Source organism: Arachis stenosperma, chromosome 6 (genome assembly GCF_014773155.1).
Source record: "Arachis stenosperma cultivar V10309 chromosome 6, arast.V10309.gnm1.PFL2, whole genome shotgun sequence".
Taxonomy (NCBI): domain Eukaryota; kingdom Viridiplantae; phylum Streptophyta; class Magnoliopsida; order Fabales; family Fabaceae; genus Arachis; species Arachis stenosperma.
In genome coordinates, this window is record NC_080382.1 from 32692993 (window position 1) to 32715207 (window position 22215).

Consider the following 22215-nt stretch of genomic DNA (forward strand, 5'->3'; position numbering starts at 1 on the left):
GCATTAAAAACAGCACACCCTGGAAGAAGAGCTTACTGGCTCTTAAACGCCAGTAAGGTAGCAGAATGGGCGTTAAACGCCCAGTCTGGCACCATTCTGGGCGTTTAACGCCAGAAAAGGGCACCAGACTGGTGTTTAAAGCCAGAAAATGGCACCAAGTTGGCGTTCAACGCCAGAAAGGGATGAAAAGCTGGCGTTAAACGCCAAGATTAGCACTCAGAGGGCATTTACATGCCAAAATGGTGCAGGGATGAGAAATCCTTGACACCTCAGGATCTGTGGACCCCACAGGATCCCCACCTACATTAATTTACTCTCTCTCTTCTTCACACATTCCAATAACACCTTTCCCTAAATACCCTTCACCAATTACCTCCATCTCTTTTTTCCATCACCTCTTCACCACTCACATCCACCCACTGTTCCCCAAAAAACCCCACCTACCCCACTGGTGCACGAAAATTACACTCACACTATGTAATTCCGTACAACTAACCAGCAAGTGCACTGGGTCGTCCAAGTAATACCTTACGTGAGTAAGGGTCGATCCCACGGAGATTGCCGGCTTGAAGCAAGCTATGGTTATCTTATTATTCTTAGTCAGGATATCAATAAGGTTCTTTAGTTTTAATTGTAAAAAATTGAAAGAGCATGAAATGAATACTTATTACACAGTAATGGAGAATGGGTTGGATGCTCTGTCCTTTGAATTTCTACTTTCCTACTGTCTTCTTCTTCACGCACGCAGGTCTCTTTCCATGGCAAGCTATATGTTGGTGGATCACCGTTGTCAATGGTTACCAGCCGTCCTCTCAGTGAAAAGGGTCCATGTACATGGCTAATCATCTGTTGGTTCTCACTTGTGTTGGAATAGGATCTAGTGATCCTTTTGCGTCTGTCACTACGCCCAACATTCGTGAGTTTAAAGCTCGTCACAGACATCCCCTCCCGGATCCTACTCGGAATACCACAGACAAGCTTTAGAGTTTCCGGATATCATGAATGCTGTTAATTGGTTCTAGCTTATACCACGAAGACTCTAGACTCACGGATTGAATGCTCTGTTGTTAGGAGAGGCAGTCAAACTCGTGAACCAAAAACCCAAGAGACATCCATTCAATCTGAGGTAGAATGAAAGTGGTTGTCAGGCACGCGTTCATAGGTTGAGAATGGTGATAAGTGTCACAGATCATCACATTCATCATGTTGAAGTGCGAATGAACATCTTAGAATAGAAACAAGCGAGATTGAATAGAAAACAGAAATACTTGCATTAATTCATCGAGACGCTGCAGAGCTCCACACCCGCAACCATGGGGTTTAGAGACTTATGCCGTCAAAGGTACAATTTTAGATGTAAAATGTCATGAGCTACAAAATAAATCTCTAAAAGTAGTTTTTATACTCAACTAGTAACCTACGTTTACAGAAAATGAGTAAACTAAGATAGATTGTGCAGAAATCCACTCCTAGGGCTCATTTGGTGTGTGCTGGGGTTGAGCATTGAAGCTTTCACGTGCATAGGCTATTTTTGGAGTTAAAAGCCAGTTTATAACCTGTTTCTGGCGTTTAACTCTGCTTTGCAACTTGTTTCTGGCATTTAACGCAAGTTTGCGTCATCTAAACTCGAGCAAAGTATGGATTATTATATATTTCTGGAAAGCCATGGATGTCTACTTTCCAACGCAATTAAAAGTGTGCCATTTTGATTTCTGTAGCTCCAAAAATTCCACTTCGAGTGCAGGGAGGTCAGAATCCAACAGCATCAGCAGTCCTTTATCAGCCTCTGAATCAGATTTTTGCTCAGGTTCCTCAATTTCAGCCAGAAAATACCTGAAATCACAGAAAAACACACAAACTCATAGTAAAGTCCAGAAATATGATTTTTGCATAAAAACTAATAAAAATATACTAAAACATAGCTACATACTACTAAAAACAATATTAAAACACCACCAAAAAGCGTATAAAATATCCGCTCATCACAACACCAAACTTAAATTGTTGCTTGTCCCCAAGCAACTAGATAAATAAAATAGGATAGTACGAGGATCAAGAGGCAATCTCAGAGTTTTTCAAAAAGCTCAATTATACTAGTAGCTTTTTGCTTCTGAACAGTTTTGGCATCTCACTTCATCCCTTGAAGTTTAGAATGATTGGCATCCATAGGAACTCAAAATTCAAATAGTGTTATTGATTCTCCTAGTTTAGTATGTTGATTCTTGAACACAACTACTTTATGAGTCTTGGTCGTGGCCCTAAGCACTTTGTCTTCCAGTATTACCACCGGATACATAAATGCCACAGACACATAACTGGGTGAACCTTTTCAGATTGTGACTCAGCTTTGCTAAAGTCCCCAATTATAGGTGTCCAGAGTTCTTAAGCACACTCTTTTGGATCACGACTTTAACCACTCAGTCTCAAGCTTTTCACTTGGACCTGCATGCCACAAGCACATGGTTAGGGACAGCTGGGTTCAGCCGCTTAGGCCGGGATTTTATTCCTTTAGGCCCTCCTATCCATTGATGCTCAAAGCCTTGGATCCTTTTTACCCTTGCCTTTTGGTTTTAAGGGCTGTTGGCTTTTTCTTTTTTTCTTTTTTTTTCACTGCTTTTTCTTGCTTCAAGAATCAATTTTATGATTTTTCAGATTATCAATAACATTTCTCTTTTTCATCATTCTTTCAGGAGCCAACGGTTTTAACATTCATAAACAACAAGATCAAAAATATGAACTGTTTAAGAATTCATTCAGAAGACAAAAAGTGTTGCCACCACATATGAATAATTTGAATTTTTCTTATTAAGAACTCGAATAAAATTGCCTCCTTTTTCTAAAAATATCTGCTATTTTATTAATGTTTAATGATGATGAGAAAAATAAATTATAACTTACTTGGAGATGGTGAAAAATAAAAATAAAATACTAATCACTACTACTCATATGACTCCTAAGATAGATTTCTAATAGCAGAAGTTATCACAGAATTAAGATTAGAACTCAACAACCTTTATTTTGGGAGGTGGATGCTCCTTCAATTTGTGGGTTGTTTGGACCTTCAAGAGAAAGCTTCTGGCACTTCAGCTCCTGTAGTTCACGCCCTTGCTTCTCCTGTTCCTTAAGCAGTTTACAGATCATAAAATTTTGATTCTGCTGTTCTTCCTTGAGTTGATCCATAGTTTCTTGCAGCTTGGTGACAGATGCTTCTAGGCGGGTCCAGTAGTCAATCTGAAGGATTTATGGGAGGAACTCTTGCGCCCTCCTTTTGAATTTGATTTCTTGTACTTGTTGGCCCTCCATTGACTTCTTGGTGATTGGATGTTCGACTGGGGTGAACTCATCTACTCCCATATTCACCCCAGCCTTTTTACATAGCAGAAAAATCAAATTTGGGTAAGCCAATTTGGCGTCCTTGGAGTTCTTATTTGCAAATGTGTAGAACTCACAAGAAATCAGTTGATGAACTTCCGCTTCGTTTCCTTACATAATGCAATGGATCATCACTGCTCTCTTGATAGTGACTTCGGAGCTGTTGTTGGTAGGCAGTATGGAACACCCAATGAAATCCAGCCAGCCCCTAGCAACTGGTTTGAGATCCCCTCTCTTGAGTTGATTTGGAACACCTTTTGTGCTGGTTGTCCACTTGGTTCCAGGGATGCATATGTCCTCTAGAATTTGGTCCAAGCGCTTATCATCACACACCATTCTCCTATTAAATGATTCTAGATCATCTTGTAGTTGAGGCAGCTCGAAGACCTCTCTTATTTATTCAAGGTGGAAGTAAATCATCTTCCCTCTGACCATAGTTCAAAAGGTATAGAAAGCGGTTCCAGTCATTCTCTGCCTCTCTGTTTGCCACAAATTTGAGTAGAATTCCTGAACCATGTTTCTACCCACTTTTGTCTCAGGATTAGCTAGAATTTTCCAGCCTCTATTTCGAATTTGCTCTTGGATCTCCGAATATTCGTCTTCTTTCAGATCGAATTTTACTTCCGGGATCACTGACCTTAGACCCATTATTTTATGGTAATGGTCCAAATGCTCCTTGGTTAAGAACCTCTCTTGATTCCAAAGTGGTCTTGGATTATTCTCTTTCTTGCCTCTTGAAGTGGTTTATTTTCCCTTAGGAGCCATGATCTTAGTGAGTCTTAGCTCAGTGATCATGCAAAATACAGCAAACTTATAGGTTTTCTTGTCCTCAAGCAAAAGAAAGGAAATGAGAGGAGAAGGAGGAGAGCCAAATTCGAATTATGGAGGAGAGGAGGTAGCCGAATGTGAATTTAAAAGGAAGGGGTGGGTTCAAAAATTTTTGAAAAAGATATGATAGAAGATATGATTTGTAAAAGGATAATTATGATATGCAAAAGATGTAGTTTTAAAATTGAAAAGATAGGAGAGAGTTTTGAAAAAGATAAATCTAAATTTGAAAAGATAGTATGATGAGTTGAAAAAAAAAAGATTTGAGAAGATATTAACAAGATATATAAATTTTGAAAAAGATTTGAAAAGAAATTAAAAAGATATATGAATTTTGAAAAAGGTTTGAAAATAAGAAAAGATTTTTAGGATTAAGAGTTATAAATTTTTTGAAATTTGAAATTAAAAAGATGAGGATTTGAAATATGTTTATGCAAGAAATTATGAATGAAAACATAAAAATTAAAAAAAATTGGGTTGGAAAACAAAATTACCTCCGCTCCACATTCCTGGCGTTAAATGCCCAAACGCTGCTTGTTTTGGGCGTTTAACACCCATTTGCTGCTTGTTTTGGGCGTTTAACGCCCAGCCAGGTACCTTGGCTGGCGTTAAATGCCAGAAAGTCTTTATCACTGGGCATTTTTCTAAACGCCCAGGATGCTGTAGTTCTAGCGTTAAATGCCTAGAATGGCACCCATTCTGGTGTTTAACGCCCAAAAGTTGCTTGTTTTGGGCGTTTAACGCCCAGCCAGGTACCCTGGCTGGCGTTAAACACCAGAAAGTGCCTTTTACTGGCATTTTCGTGCCAGTGAGCTTCTTTTCTCTGCTTTCTGCTATGAATCCTTCTATAACTCTGTGAACTCTTGTAAATGAGAATTAGTTCTGATGATAATTTATTTAACTCCTATAATTATTATTTAAATAGACTATAATAATGACTGGGTTGCTCCCAGCAAGTGCTTCTTTATTGTCCTTAGCTGGACCTTACTGAGCTTTAATCTAGTCTCAGTTTTGAGCATTCTTGCTCAAAATTGCTTTCAAGATAATGTTTTGACTCTCTGTCCATTAACAATGAACTTTTTGTCAGAATCAATATCCTGAAGCTCTTCATATCCATATGGTGACACGCCTGTAATCACATATGGTCCTCTCCACCGGGATTTTAGTTTCTCAGAGAATAGCCTGAGCCTAGAGTTAAACAGCAGAACCTGTTGTCCTGGCTCAAAAACTCTGGATGACAGGTTCTTATCATGCCATCTTTTTGCTTTTTCCTTGTAAATTTTTGCATTTTCAAAAGCATTGAGTCTGAATTCCTCTAGCTCATTCAGCTGGAGCAATCTTTTCTCTCTAGATAATCTGGCATCAAGGTTTAAGAATCTGGTTGCCCAGTAGGCTTTATGCTCCAGTTCCACGGGCAGGTGATAGGCCTTCCCATACACAAGCTGGTATGGAGAGGTTCCTATAGGTGTCTTGAATGCTGTTCTGTATGACTATAGAGCATCATCCAAGCTCTTTGCCCAATCCTTTCTACATGCAATTACAGTCCATTCCAGGATTCTTTTTAGTTCTCTATTAGAGACTTCAGCTTGCCCATTGGTCTGTGGATGATATGGAGTTGCCACCTTGTGGCTAATTCCATATCGGACCATGGCAGTATAAAGCTGTTTATTGCAGAAATGAGTGCCTCCATCACTGATTAGTGCTCTAGGAACACCAAATCTGCTAAAAATATGTTTTTGGAGGAACTTCAGTACTATCTTAGTATCGTTAGTGGGTATTTCAATTGCCTCCACCCATTTAGATACATAGTCTACTGCCACCAGAATGTAAGTGTTCGAGTATAATGGTGGGAAAGGCCCCATGAAGTCAATACCCCATACATCAAACAACTTAATCTCTAAGATTCCTTGTTGAGGCATGGCATAACCATGAGGCAGATTACCAGTTGTTGGCAACTATCACAGTTATGTACAAACTCTCGGGAGTCTCTATAGATTGTGGGCCAGTAGAAGCCACATTGGAGGACTTTGGTGGCTGTCCGCTCACCTCTGAAATGTCCTCCATATTGTGATCCATGGCAATGCCATAGGATCTTCTGCGCCTCTTCTCTAGGCACGCACCTACGGATTAGTTCGTCTGCACATCTCTTAAAGAGATATGGTTCATCCCACAAGTAGTACTTCGCATTAGAAAGCAGTTTTTTCTTTTGCTGCCTGCTGAACTCCTTGAGAATGAATCTTGCAGCTTTATAGTTTGCGATGTCTGAAAATCATGGCACCTCCTGAATGGCAAAGAGTTGCTCATCCGGAAAGGTTTCAGAGATCTCAGTGAGGGGTAGAGTCATCCCTTCTACTGATTCTATCCGGGACAGGTGATCTGCTACTTGATTCTCTGTCCTTTTTCTGTCTCTTATTTCTATATCAAACTCTTGCAGAAGCAACACCCATCTTATGAGCCTGGGTTTTGAATCCTGCTTTGTAAGTACATATTTAAGAGCAGCATTGTCAGTGTACACAATCATTTTTTATCCTACCAAATAGGATCTGAACTTGTCAATGGCATAAACCACTGCAAGCAATTCCTTTTCTGTGGTTCTGTAATTTTCCTACACGTCATTCAGAATGCGGCTAGCATAGTAATGACGTGCAAAAGCTTGTCATGCCTTTGTCCCAATACTGCACCAATAGCATGGTCACTAGCATCACACATTAGTTCAAATGGTAATGTCCAGTCCGGTGCAGAAATGACAGGCACTGTGACCAGCTTAGCCTTCAGAGTCTCAAAGGCCTGCAAACACTCTGCGTCAAAGACAAATGGTGTTTCAGCAGCTAGCAGGTTACTCAGAGGTTTTGCGATTTTTGAAAAATCCTTTATAAACCTCCTGTACAATCCTCCATGTCCCTGAAAACTTCTAATTGCCTTAACATTGGTGGGTGGTGGTAATTTTTTTATTACCTCCACCATAGCTTGATCCACCTCTATGTCTTTGTTCGAAATTTTGTGCCCAAGGACAATTCCTTCAGTTACTGAAGAACTGAAGATTGATGGTTTAGAGGTTATAGTAAACTCTCGTTGTAAGTATAGTTACTAAACCAAGCAATCAACCTTTCTTACAAAAGTTTAGGTTGTCACAAGTAACAAACCCCTTTTTAAAATTGATAACCGAGCATTTAAACTTCAGGTCGTCTTCTCAAGGAATTGCAGGGAGGTATGTTCTTATTACTGGTTATGAGTTTGTAAATTGGGGTTTTGGAGTTTGGACAATGGGCACAGGTATATTTAAATGACAAGTAAAATAAATTAACAATAATAAAATCTCTTGGCAAGGTATAAGAACTGGAAGTCCTATCCTAGTTATCCTTATCAATTGTGATGAGAATTGGATTTTTCTCCTACTTTGTTAACCTCTAACTATGAAGGTAAGTTAAGTGGATAAATTAATTCAAATCCTCAAGTCCCAGTCTTTCCTTGGGAAAAGTTAGAGTTATTGGATCTCGAATCAATTCTTGAAGAATTCCAATTTTCAATCAACAATGAGTTTGATAACTTAAGAGTCACCAATTATTTAACCAAAGCCAAAAAGGAAAATATCTAAATTAAATTAAAAGCATTCATATAAATAAAACAATCATAAACTGAAATACATCAAATAACATTAATTAAGAAAATCAATCCAAACATAAAGAGTTCATAAACTAAATTGGGAAAATATATAAAAGGAATATCGAACCTGTGATTGAAGAAAATGAAATCCTAATCCTAATCCTAATCCTAAGAGAGAGGAGAGAACCTCTCTCTCTAAAAACTATATCTAAAATTAAAATTATGAATTGTGAGAGCATGTTGAGTCTCTGCAAGATCCCTGACTTTAACATGTGTTTCTGGGCCGAAAACTGGGTTGAAATGCGGCCCAGAATCTCTACCAGTGACTTTTGTAATTCTGCAGATCGCGCACGTTACGCGTCCGCATCATCCACGCGTACGCGTCACTTAGCATTTCTCGTACCACGCGTGCGCGTCGTCCACGCTTTCGCGTCGTTCTTGCAGCTTCCAATCCGGGCGGTCGCGTCAGGCACGCGATCGCGTCATTCTGATTTCTTCCATTTCACGTGGTCGCGTGAGCCATGCGACCGCGTGACTTCTCGCTGGTCATCTCCTCAATTCCTTGTGTTCCTTCCATTTTTGCACGCTTCCTCTTTATTCTCTAAGCCATTCCTGCCCTATGAAGCCTGAAACATTTAACACACAGATCAAGGCATCGAATGGTAATAGGAGAGGATTAAGATTAGCTAAATTAAGACCAAAGAAGCATGTTTTCAATCATCGAACTAAACTAGGAAGGAATTGTAAAATCATGTAAATCCTATGAATAAGTGGATGAAAAGCTTGATAAAATCACTCAATTGAATACAATATAAACCATGAAATAGTAGTTTATCAACCTCCCCACACTTAATCATTAGCATGTCCTCATGCTAAACTCAAGGAGACCAAATAAATGAGTAGGGAAAGACAATACTCATGTAATGCACCCTACGAATGTGAATGCAACTACATGCTAAAATGATTCTACCTACTTGGTAAAAAAGTAAATAAATCTTTCAAGAACAAATATGAACCGGATTTTACTAATTCAAATTACAAAATGAAAGACAAGTAAACTTGTAAGAAGATAGCTCATAAAAGCAGGGAACATAGAATTAAGCGCTGAACCCTTACTTGGTGGTGTATATCATTCTAACTCTCAAGTGTCTAGGGTCAATTCTCTCAATTCTCTAATAATCATGCTTTCTATAGCTTTCTCTTCATCTAACAATCAACAAAAATTTAATGCACCAATACACAAATCAAGAGGTCTTTTAAGGGTTATAATGGGGTTAGGGTCAAGGTAGGATTGTATTTGGCCAAGTGGACTAAAATCTGAATCCTTAATTAACATAAACCTTCCACCTAACTTAAGACAATCCATTTAATTAAAATGCAAAATCTAACTTCCCATAAACTGTGATTTCCACATGTTCATGCATCCTAAAATTAAGTTTAGTACATATGCATTGATACCAACACTCACTTTGGGGCATTTTGTCCCCTTTTATTAATTGCTCTTTTCTTTTTCTTTTTCACTTTTTTCTTATTTTTCTCAATGCATATGATTAAAGTATTGAATGCAATAATATGTGCTCAACCATTATTTTGCACATTTTCACTAAAATATACAACACCCAATTAATCAAACCAAATATTTTCAAACCCAACTTCCCAACACTTAAATCATGAGCACTTTTACTAATCTAAGCTAACCAAGAATTCAAATTAAGGACATTATTGTTTTCCGCTTAGAGTTAGTAATGAGCTAAAGTAAAGAACAAATGGGTATATTAGGCTCAAATTGGTTTGCACAGGATAATGAAAGGGTAAGGCCATATGGGTATGTAAGCTTAGTGAAACAAGGGCCTCAATCATATCAGTGCATGCATACATCAAACAATGGAAATATAGAATTAAGCAAGACAAAGATCACAATTTTAGAGAGAAAAACACACACCAAAAATAAAATATTGGTTGATAAAATGCAACCAATCAAATAGGCTCAAAATCTCACTGGTTTTGTGTGTTCGAGCTTTAAACCATGTTCCAAAATAAGATTTCTTCAAACAAATTTTTCAAAAAGTTTTATTCAAATTAGTGAAATACTATAAAAATTTCTTGAAAAAGAAAATATTACTTTAACCAAGTGGTAAAATATGCACAAAAAAACAAACATGCAATCAAACATGCAAATGCAATAGTGAAAAACAAAAACTAGTGTTGAGAAGGGACTAACTAATCCGTGGAGATCGGTATCGACCTCCCCACACTTAAAGATTACACCGTCCTCGGTGCATGCTGAGATGTACAGGTGGGTGGGTGTTGTGGTTCCTCAGCTGTTGTTCGTTGTAGAAGCTTTCTCTTTACCCGTTCTGGTGGCCAGCCTGAAAAAGGGAGAAGAGAAAGGGGCATGAAGTCAAAGGGATAGAGCAAAGAGGAGGGCGGTACGAGTGATAATCATGCCAAGTAAAAAATAGTGAACGAAAGACATGGTCGCGATTCCATGTGATCAGTTCATCAAAGGAAATATAGCAAGGCATGGGGAGGATTGGATGCAAGATGCTTATTAGCATGCCGGCAAGGGCATGAGTAGCATAGATCAAGCATCAAAAGCCTTGAGGTATTATTAGTCGTGAGAAACTAACAATAACGTTTGTATTGACAATTATATTTGATTAATAAAATAGTAATGGAATTTGTGAAAAGCAAGCATTAAATAGTAGAATAGAATAATGTAGAAAAGTGCATGATGCCATACGGGCTTTGTCACAAACATAAAGCATGCATATTAAATAAGGTATGAAAAGTATTAAATTGAACATGCAAGCACCCTATAAAAATAATATATAATTGTCAAACAATTCTTTGAATAACCCACAAGCAAGATAAATAAATTTCTAACACCAATGAAAATAATGCAATGAATGAAACTATGCAAATAAATTAAATGGAAGTGAAGATGGATGAGAAGAAGAAAGTAAGAAAAGGAAGAAGAAAGAAGAAAAGAAATAAGAAAGGAAGAAAAGAATAAGATATAGGGAAGAAAAGATAAGATATTTGGCTGCTTTGGAAAAATTGTGCGGCGCAAGCGATGCGGACGCATGAGTGACGTGATCGCGTGGTGCGTGATAAAGTCAGGTGACGCGGACGCGTGGGTCACGCGATTGTGTGGCCTGATTTGTGCGATTGGCGCGAGTGCAGCCTCGCATTCTAGCAACTCTCTGTTTTAATGCATTTTGCCAAAAATCTGGGTGACGCGGTCGCGTGGTTGACGTGATCGTGTGAATGGCCAATTTTAAGAAATGACGCGGACGCGTGGGGCACGCGTTCGCATGGGAAGGCTTGGGCTTCTAGCACGATGATGAGCGGATAATTTATACGCTTTTTGGCATTGTTTTTAGTATGTTTTTAGTATGATCTAGTTAGTTTTTAGTATATTTTTATTAGTTTTTAGTTAAAATTCACTTTTCTGGACTTTACTATGAGTTTGTGTGTTTTTCTGTGATTTCAGGTATTTTCTGGCTGAAATTGAGGGATCTGAGCAAAAATCTGATTTAGAGGCTGAAAAGGACTGCAGATGCTGTTGGATTCTGACCTCCCTGCACTCGAAGTGGATTTTCTGGAGCTACAGAAGCCCAATTGGCGCGCTCTCAACGGCGTTGGAAAGTAGACATCCTGGGCTTTCCAGCAATATATAATAGTCCATACTTTGCCCTAGATTTGATGGCCCAAACCGGCGTGGCAAATCAGCCCCAGACTTTCCAGCGTTTAACGCTGGAACTGGCATAAAACTTGGAGTTAAACGCCCAAACTGGCATGAAAGCTGGCGTTTAACTCCAGAAAAGGTCTCTACACATGAAAGCTTCAATGCTCAGCCCAAGCACACACCAAGTGGGCCCGGAAGTGGATTTTTCCGTCATTTACTCATTACTGTAAAACCTTAGGTTACTAGTTTACTATTAATAGGATCTTTTGACATTGTATCTGTACCTCATGACACTTTACACGTTTCTTTGTGTACCTTCCACGGCATGAGTCTCTAAACCCCATGGTTGGGGGTGAGGAGCTCTGCTGTGTCTTGATGGATTAATGCAATTACTACTGTTTCTTATTCAATCATGCTTGCTTCTATTCTAAGATATCACTTGTTCTTAACCCGGATGAATGTGATGATCTGTGACACTCATCATATTCTCAACTATGAACGTGTGCCTGACAACCACCTCCGTTCTACCTTAGATTGAATAGATATCTCTTGGATTCCTTAACCAGAATCTTCGTGGTATAAGCTAGAACTGATGGCGGCATTCAAGAGAATCCGGAAGGTCTAAACCTTGTCTGTGGTATTCTGAGTAGGATTCAATGATTGAATGACTGTGACGTGCTTCAAACTCCTAGCAGGCAGGGCGTTAGTGACAGACGCAAAAGAATCACTGGATTCTATTCCGGCCTGACCGAGAACCGACAGATGATTAGCCATGCTGTGACAGAGCATAGGAACGTTTTCACTGAGAGGATGGGAGGTAGCCACTGACAACGGTGAAACCCTACATACAGCTTGCCATGGAAGGAGCCTTGCGTGTTTGATGAAGAAGACAGTAGGAAAGCAGAGATTCAGAAGATGGAGCATCTCCAAAACCTCAACCTATTCTCCATTACTGCATAACAAGTACTTACTTCATGTTCTTTTGCTTTTCACAATCAATCCTGATAATTTCTGATATCCTGACTAAGATTTACAAGATAACCATAGCTTGCTTCAAGTCGACAATCTCCGTGGGATCGACCCTTACTCACGTAAGGTATTACTTGGACGACCCAGTGCACTTGTTGGTTAGTTGTGCGGGGTTGCAAAAGTGTGATTGCAATTTCGTGCACCAAGTTTTTGGCGCCGTTGCCGGGGATTGTTCGAGTTTGGACAACTGACGGCTTATCTTGTTGCTTAGATTAGGACTGTTTTATTTTTGTTGGTTTAGAGTCTTTTAGTTGAGTCTAGTTTCATATTTTAAGTTTGGTGTCAATTGCATGCTTTTACTTTTCTTTTGATTTTCGATTTTGCATGTTCTTAGTCCCTTTTTGATTCATAAAAATTCTAAGTTTGGTGTCCTCTTTGTGTTTTCCTTTAAAATTTTCAAAAATTAGTGTTTGATTTTCTAAAAATTTTAAGTTTGGTGTCTCTTTGTTGTTTTTCTCTTTCCTCTTTTCAACAATCAAATCTTTTTCATAAAAATTTTTCAATCATATCTTTTTAATTGCTATTTTCAAAATCTTTTTAATTAACTAATTGATTCAGTTCTCAATTTGCTTTGATCTTTTTTTTTTTTGATTTTCGAATTTTTATTTTAATTTTCTTTTGTTTTATTTTATTTTTTCGTTTAACTCAAAAAAAAAAAACAAAATTTATCTGTTTGCAATTATCATCATTTCCCTTTTGTCCATTATGGACCTAAGTGGGATTGATCAGTCCAAAAGGACTCTGGGGTCATATGCTAACCCCATTACAGCTGCATATGGGAGTAGCATCTGTACACCTCCCATCAAAGCAAGCAGCTTTGAGCTAAATTCTCAACTCATTATCATAGTGCAGCAAAATTGTCAGTATTCCGGTCTTCCACAGGAAGAACCTACTGAGTTTCTGGCGCAGTTCTTACAAATTGCTGACACAGTACATGATAAAGAGGTGGATCAGGATGTCTACAGACTATTACTGTTTCCATTCGCTGTAAAAGATCAAGCTAAAAGGTGGTTGAATAACCAACCTACAGCAAGCATAAAGACATGGAAATAGTTATCAGACAAATTCCTGAATCATTTTTACCCTCCAAAGAGGATGACACAGCTAAGGCTGGACATCCAAGGCTTTAAACAATAGGATAATGGATCCCTTTATAATGCCTGGGAGAGGTATAGAGGTATGCTTAGAAAATGCCCCTCTGAAATGTTTTCAGAGTGGGTACAGTTAGACATCTTCTACTATGGGCTTACAGAAAAAGCTCAGATGTCTTTAGACCACTCAGCTGGTGGATCTATACACATGAGGAAGACAATTGAAGAAGCTCAAGAGCTTATAGACACTGTTGCTAGAAACCAATATTTGTACTCTAGCAATGAGTTCTCTCCAAAAGAGGAAGTCATGGCAGTAGTCACTGACCCTAATCCTCAAGAACAGATGATTGAGCTTAATCAACAAATGCTCCTGATGACAGAACAGTTAGCAGAATTTAAAGAGATGCTCCATGAAACTAAAGTTGCTAACAAGAACATAGAACTGCAGTTGAATCAAGCAAAACAGCAAATATCTAAACAGATAACAGAGGAATGTCAAGCAGTTCAACTGAGGAGTGGGAAGACACTGAATACCACTGCTCAAAAGAGCAAAAAGCCAAACAAGGAACAATTGACAGAGGATAACCAAACCACTGTTCAAAATCCCTCTGAGGACAGTAAAAGCCCAGAGAGGAATGTTATTGGCGTTCAAACGCCAGAAAGGGAAGGAAAGCTGGTGTTAAACGCCCATTCCTTGCCCAGTTCTGGCGTTCAAACGCCAGAAAAGGGGGAAAAGTTGGCGTTAAACGCCCATTTTCCACCCAATCCTGGCGTTCAGACGCCAAGGGAGGATCAGACACCTGAGAGTGCTGACAATAATCCCTCTAACAAGGCTTCTTCAACCACTTCTGTAAGGAATAAACCTGCAGCATCTAAGGTTGAAGAATATAAAGCCAAGATGCCTTATCCTCAAAAACTCCGCCAAGCGGAACAGGATAAGCAATTTGCCCGCTTTGCAGACTATCTAAGGACTCTTGAAATAAAGATGCCGTTTGCAGAGGCACTTGAGCAAATACCTTCTTATGCTAAGTTCATGAAAGAAATCTTAAGTCATAAGAAGGATTGGAGAGAAACTGAAAAAGTATTTCTCACTGAAGAATGTAGTGCAGTCATTCTGAAAAGCTTACCAGAAAAGCTTCAAGATCCAGGAAGCTTTATGATACCATGCACATTAGAAGGTGCTTGCACCAAGACAGCCCTATGTGATCTTGGAGCAAGCATCAATCTAATACCTGCATCCACTATCAGAAAGCTTGGGTTGACTGGAGAAGTCAAACCAACCCGGATATGCCTCCAACTTGCTGATGGCTCCATTAAATATCCATCAGGCATAATAGAGGATATGATTGTCAAGGTTGGGCCATTTGCCTTTCCAACTGACTTTGTGGTGCTGGAAATGGAGGAGCACAAGAGTGCAACTCTCATTCTAGGAAGACCTTTCCTAGCAACTGGACGAACTCTCATTGATGTACAAAAAGGGGAAGTAACCCTGAGAATCAATGAGGATGAGTTCAAGTTGAATGCTGTAAAAGCTATGCAGCATCCAGACACACCAAATGACTGCATGGGCACTGACATTATTGATTCTCTGGTAGAAGAGATCAATATGACTGAAAGCCTAGAATCGAAACTTGAGGACATCTTCAAAGATGCTCAACCTGATCAAGAAGAACCAGAGGAAACAAAGGAATTTTCGAAAATTCCTCAGGAGGAGGATAAACCTCCCAAACCTGAACTCAAACCACTACCACCATCCCTGAAATATGCATTTCTGGGAGGGGGTGAAACTTTTCCAGTGATTATAAGCTCTGCTTTAAATCCACAGGAAGAGGAAGCACTGATTCAAGTGCTGAGGACACACAAGACAGCTCTTGGGTGGTCCATAAGTGATCTTAAGGGCATTAGCCCAGCTAGATGCATGCACAAGATCCTGTTGGAGGATAATGCCAAACCAGTGGTCCAACCACAGAGGAGGTGATGAGCGGATATTTTATACGCTTTTTGGGGGTAATTTCATGTAGATTTTAGTATGTTTTAATTAGTTTTTAATAGAATTTTATTAGTTTTTAAGCAAAAATCATATTTCTGGACTTTACTATGAGTGTGTGTATTTTTCTGTAATTTCAGGTATTTTCTGGCTGAAATTGAGGGAGCTGAGCAAAAATCTGACTTAGGCTGAAAAAGGACTGCTGATGCTATTGGATCCTGACCTCCCTGCACTCGAAATGGATTTTTTGGAGCTACAGGAGTCCAATTGGTGCGCTCTCAACGGCGTTGGAAAGTAGACATCCAGGGCTTTCCAGCAATATATAATAGTCCATACTTTGCGCAAGGATAGACGACGTAACTTGGCATTGAACGCCAAGTTCATGCTGCTGTCTGGAGTTAAACGCCAGAAATACGTCATGATCCGGAGTTGAACGCCCAAAACACGTCATAACCTGAAGTTTAACGCCAATAAAGGCCTCTACTCGTGGATAGCTTTAATCTCAGCCCCAGCACACACCAAGTGGGCCCCAGAAGTGGATTTCTGCACCAATTATCTTAGTTTATTCGTTTTCTGTAAACCTAGGTTACTAGTTTACTATTTAAACAACTTTTACAGACATTTCTTGTACCTCATGACATTTTCAGATCTGAATTACATACTTTTGACGGCATGAGTCTCTAAACTCCATTGTTGGGGGTGAGGAGCTCTGCAGCGTCTCGATGAATTAATACAATTCCTTTGTTTTCCATTCAAACACGCTTACTCGTATCTAAGATGTTCATTCGCGCTTAATTGTGAAGAAGGTGATGATCCGTGACACTCATCACCTTCCTCAATCCATGAACGTGTGCCTGACAACCACCTCCGTTCTACATCAGACTGAATGAGTATCTCTTAGATTCCTAATCAGAATCTTCGTGGTATAAGCCAGATGGATGGCGGCATTCATGAGAATCCGGAAAGTCTAAACCTTGTCTGTGGTATTCCGAGTAGGATTCCGGGATTGAATGACTGTGACGTGCTTCAAACTCCTGAGGGCTGGGCGTTAGTGACAGACGCAAAAGAATCAATGGATTCTATTCCAACCTGATTGAGAACCGACAGATGATTAGCCGTGCTGTGACAGAGCATAGGAACGTTTTCACTGAGAGGATGGGAGGTAGCCATTGACAACGGTGACACCCTACATAGAGCTTGCTATAGAATGGGTTTTGCGTGTGGAGCAAGGATTTCAAGGAAGAGTTGAAATTCAGAGGACAAAGCATCTCCAAAACTCCAACATATTTCTCACTACTACACAACAAGTAACACTATTATTCCCTATTATTTTAACTTACAATTTTAAATACTTTGGCTTCTTACAAATAATTCCAAATAACTTTATTAGCCTCCTGACTAAGATTAATAAAATAACATTGATTGCTTCAAACCAATAATCTCCGTGGGATCGACCCTTACTCACGTAAGGTATTACTTGGACGACCCAGTGCACTTGCTGGTTAGTTGAACGAAGTTGTGAAGTTGATTTTGGACCAGGCTCTATTATCATATTCCATAAAGAGATACAATTTCGTCCACCAAGTTTTTGGCGCCGTTGCCGGGGATTATTGAGTTTGAACAATTGAAGGCTTATTTTATTTCTTAGATTAGGAATAATTTATTTTTGTTGTTACAGAGTCATTAAATTTTGATAGGATAGTTTCTTTTCAAAAAAAATTTCTTTTCAAAAATATTATTTTTCTTTATTAATTGTTAAATTTTCGTGAGTTTAGTGTCTTGTTCTAAGTTGGGTGTTAATTGCATATTTTATATTTTCTTTGAAAATTTCGTGTTGATGTTCTTGGTTCTTCCTTGATCTTTAAGTTGTTCTTGATAATTGGTTATACCCTTTGGAACCTTTTTCAAAAATAATTTTTCTTGGATTGAATCTTGTGCCAAACTTTAAGTTTGGTGTTTTCTTGTTAATCTTTATAATTTTCGAAAATTTTCTTAAAGTTTTCTAAAAATTTTAAGTTTGGTGTTCTTTCTTTTGTTCTTGGTGTTCTTGTGAATCTTCAAGGTGTTCTTGAATTTTTCTTGTGTCTTGATCTTAAATTTTTAAGTTTGGTGTTCCTTGGTGTTTTTCCCTCCAAAAATTTTCGAAAATAAGGAGCACTAAATCTAAAAATTTTAAATCTTGTGTCTTTTGTGTGTTTTTCTCTTTCATCATAAAATTCAAAATTCAAAAAAAAAATTTTATTTTCTAACCAATTTTAAAACTACTTTCTCGAAATTTTTAATATAAAATTCAATTTTCAATTTCAAATTTTTCGAAAAAAAAAATTTTCACAAAATATTTTCAAAATATTTTTTTATATATATTTCGTTTTATTTATTCCACTTTTATAAAATAAATAAAATCAACATATAAATTATCCCTTGTGATCTAGTATGGAAGCAAGTGGGAATGAACAGTCCAAGAGGACTTTGGGGTCATATGCTAACCCCGCTACTGCTTCATATGGGAGTAGTATCTGTATACCCTCCATTGGAGTTAGTAGCTTTGAGCTGAATCCTCAGCTCATTATCATGGTGCAGCAAAACTGCCAGTATTCTGGTCTTTCACATGAAGAACCTACAGAGTTTCTGGCACAATTTCTGCAAATTGCTGATACAGTACATGATAAGGAAGTAGATCAGGATGTCTACAGACTATTACTGTTTCCATTTGCTGTAAAAGATCAAGCTAAGAGGTGGTTAAATAACCAGCCTAAGAACAGCATAAAAACATGGAAACAGCTGTCAGAAAAATTCCTGAATCACTATTTCCCTCCCAAACGGATGACACAGCTAAGGCTAAACATCCAAGGCTTCAAACAAGGAGATAATGAATCTCTTTATGATGCTTGGGAGAGATACAGAGAGATGCTAAGAAAATGCCCCTCTGAAATGTTTTCAGAATGGGTGCAATTAGACATCTTCTACTATGGGCTTACAGAAAAAGCTCAGATTTCTCTAGACCACTCAGCTGGTGGATCTATACATATGAGAAAAACAATTGAAGAAGCTCAAGAGCTTATTGATACAGTGGCCAGAAATCAGCATCTGTACCTAAGCAGTGAATCCTCTATGAAAGAAGAAGCTAAAACAGTAACTGCAGAACTCAGTCCAGTGGATCAGGCTAATGAATTCAATCAGCAATTAGATTTTCTAACTCAGCAGCTAGCCGAATTCAAGGAAATATTACAGGAAACAAGAATGGCTAACAGGAACATGGAAGTGCAATTAAAGCAGACAGAAAAGCAACTGTCAAAACAAATAACAGAAGAATGCCAAGCAGTTTAATTAAGAAGTGGGAAAACATTAAATACCTCACTTCAAAGCAGCAGGAAACCAAGAAATGAACAAGAGGATACTCAGAATCCCTCTGAGGACAATCAGAGCCCAGAGAGGAACAAAGCTGGCGCTGAACGCCCAGATCATGCTCATTCCTGGCGTTCAACGCCAGAAACAAGCATGAATCCGGCGTTGAACGCCCAAAGGGAGCATGGTTCTGGCGTTCAAACGCCAGTAACAAACAAGGAAGTGGCGTCTAACGCCACTCCAGCTCCCACCACTGGCATTCAAATGCCAGTAAGGAATCAGTCACATACAAGTGCTGACCTTTCTAAAAAGGCTTCCCAACCCACTTCTGTAGGTAATAAACCTGCAGCAACTAAGGTTGAGGAATACAAAGCCAAAATGCCTTATCCTCAAAAACTCCGCCAAGCGGAACAGGATAAGCAATTTGCTCGCTTTGCAGACTATCTCAGGACTCTTGAAATAAAGATTCCGTTTGCAGAAGCACTTGAGCGAATACCCTCTTATGCTAAGTTCATGAAAGAAATCTTAAGTCATAAGAAGGATTGGAGGGAAACTGAAAAAGTCTAACTCACTGAAGAATGCAGTGCAGTCATTCTGAAAAGCTTACCTGAGAAGCTTAAAGATCCTGGGAGCTTTATGATACCATGCACATTAGAAGGTAATTGTACCAAGCAAGCTTTATGTGATCTTGGGGCAAGTATCAACTTAATACCTGCATCTACTATCAGAAAGCTTGGTTTAACTGAAGAAATTAAACCAACCAGGATATGTCTTCAACTTGCTGATGGCTCCATTAAATACCCATCAGGCGTGATTGAAGACATGATTGTCAAGGTTGGGCCATTCGCCTTTCCTACTGACTTTGTGGTGCTGGAAATGGAGGAGCACAAGAGTGCAACTCTCATTCTAGGAAGACCTTTCCTAGCAACTGGCCGAACCCTCATTGATGTCCAAAAAGGGGAAGTAACCTTGAGAGTCAATGAGGAGGAGTTCAAGTTGAATGTGGTCAAAGCCATGCAACATCCAGACACCCCAAATGACTACATGAGTGTTGATATTATTGACTCTCTGGTAAGAGAGGTCAATATGGCTGAGAGTTTGGTATCAGAGCTAGAGGACATCTTTAAAGATGTTCAGCCTGATTTAGAGGAGTCAGAGAAGATAATAGAACCTCTGAAAATGCCTCAAGAAGAGGAGAAACCTCCAAAACCCGAACTCAAACCATTACCACCATCCCTGAAATATGCATTTCTGGGAGAAGGTGAAACCTTTCCTGTAATTATAAGCTCTACCTTAGAGCCACAGGAAGAGAAAGCACTAATTCAAGTGCTAAGGACACACAAGACAGCTCTTGGGTGGTCCATTAGTGATCTTAAGGGCATTAGCCCAGCCAGATGCATGCACAAAATCTTGCTGGAGGATGACGCCAAGCCAGTGGTTCAACCACAAAGGCGGCTGAATCCAGCTATGAAAGAAGTGGTGCAGAAAGAGGTCACTAAATTACTAGAGGCTGGGATTATTTATCCTATTTCTGACAGCCCCTGGGTGAGCCCTGTCCAAGTCGTCCCTAAGAAAGGTGGCATGACAGTGGTTCATAATGAAAAAAATGAACTGGTTCCTACAAGAACAGTTACAGGGTGGCGTATGTGCATTGATTATAGAAGGCTCAATACAGCCACCAGAAAGGATCATTTTCCTTTACCATTCATAGACCAGATGCTAGAAAGACTAGCAGGTCATGAATACTACTGCTTCCTGGATGGATATTCATGTTATAATCAAATTGCAGTAGATCCCCAGGATCAGGAGAAAACGGCATTCACATGCCCATCTGGAGTATTTGCATACAGAAGGATGCCATTTGGCCTGTGCAATGCACCTGCAACCTTTCAAAGGTGCATGCTCTCCATTTTCTCTGATATGGTGGAAAAATTCCTGGAAGTCTTCATGGATGACTTTTCAGTATTTGGAGACTCATTCAGCTCCTGCCTTAACCATTTAGCACTTGTTCTGAAAAGATGCCAAGAGACTAACCTGGTTTTAAACTGGGAAAAATGTCACTTTATGGTGACTGAAGGAATTGTCCTTGGGCACAAAATTTCGAACAAGGGAATAGAGGTGGACCAAGCTAAGGTAGAAGTAATTGAAAAATTACCACCACCTGCCAATGTTAAGGCAATCAGAAGCTTTCTGGGGCATGCAGGATTCTATAGGAGGTTTATAAAGGATTTTTCAAAAATCGCCAAACCTCTGAGCAACCTACTAGCTGCTGACACGCCATTTATCTTTGATGAAGAGTGTCTGCAGGCATTTGAGACTCTGAAAGCTAAATTGGTCACAGCACCAATCATCTCTGCACCAGACTGGACATTACCATTTGAATTGATGTGTGATGCCAGTGACCATGCCATTGGTGCAGTGTTGGGACAAAGGCATGACAAGCTTCTGCACGTCATTTACTATGCCAGCCGTGTTCTAAATGACGCACAGAAGAATTACAGAACCACAGAAAAAGAGCTACTTGCAATGGTTTACGCCATTGACAAATTCAGATCCTATTTAGTAGGATCAAAAGTGATTGTGTACACTGATCATACTGCTCTTAAATATCTACTCACAAAGCAGGATTCAAAACCCAGACTCATCAGATGGGTGTTGCTTCTGCAAGAGTTTGATATAGAAATAAGAGACAGAAAAGGGACAGAAAATCAAGTAGCAGATCACCTGTCCCGAATAGAACCAGTAGAAGGGGCGTCCCTCCCTCTCACTGAGATCTCTGAAACCTTTCCGGATGAGCAACTATTTGCCATCCAGGAAGTGCCATGGTTTGCAGACATTGCAAACTACAAGGCAATGAGATTCATACCCAAAGAGTACAGTAGGGTGCAATCAAAGAAATTAATCACAGATGCAAAGTACTATCTTTGGGATGAACCATATCTCTTCAAGAGATGTGCAGACGGAGTAATCCGTAGATGTGTACCTAAAGAAGAAGCACAGAAGATCCTTTGGCATTGCCATGGATCACAGTATGGAGGACATTTTGGAAGTGAGCGAACAGCCACAAGAGTCCTCCAAAGTGGCTTCTACTGGCCCACTCTCTATAAAGATTCCCAAGCATTTGTGCTTAATTGTGACAGTTGCCAAAGATCAGGCAACCTACCTCACAGTTATGCCATGCCTCAACAAGGAATCTTGGAGATTGAGTTGTTTGATGTATGGGGCATTGACTTCATGGGACCTTTCCCACCATCATACTCAAACACTTA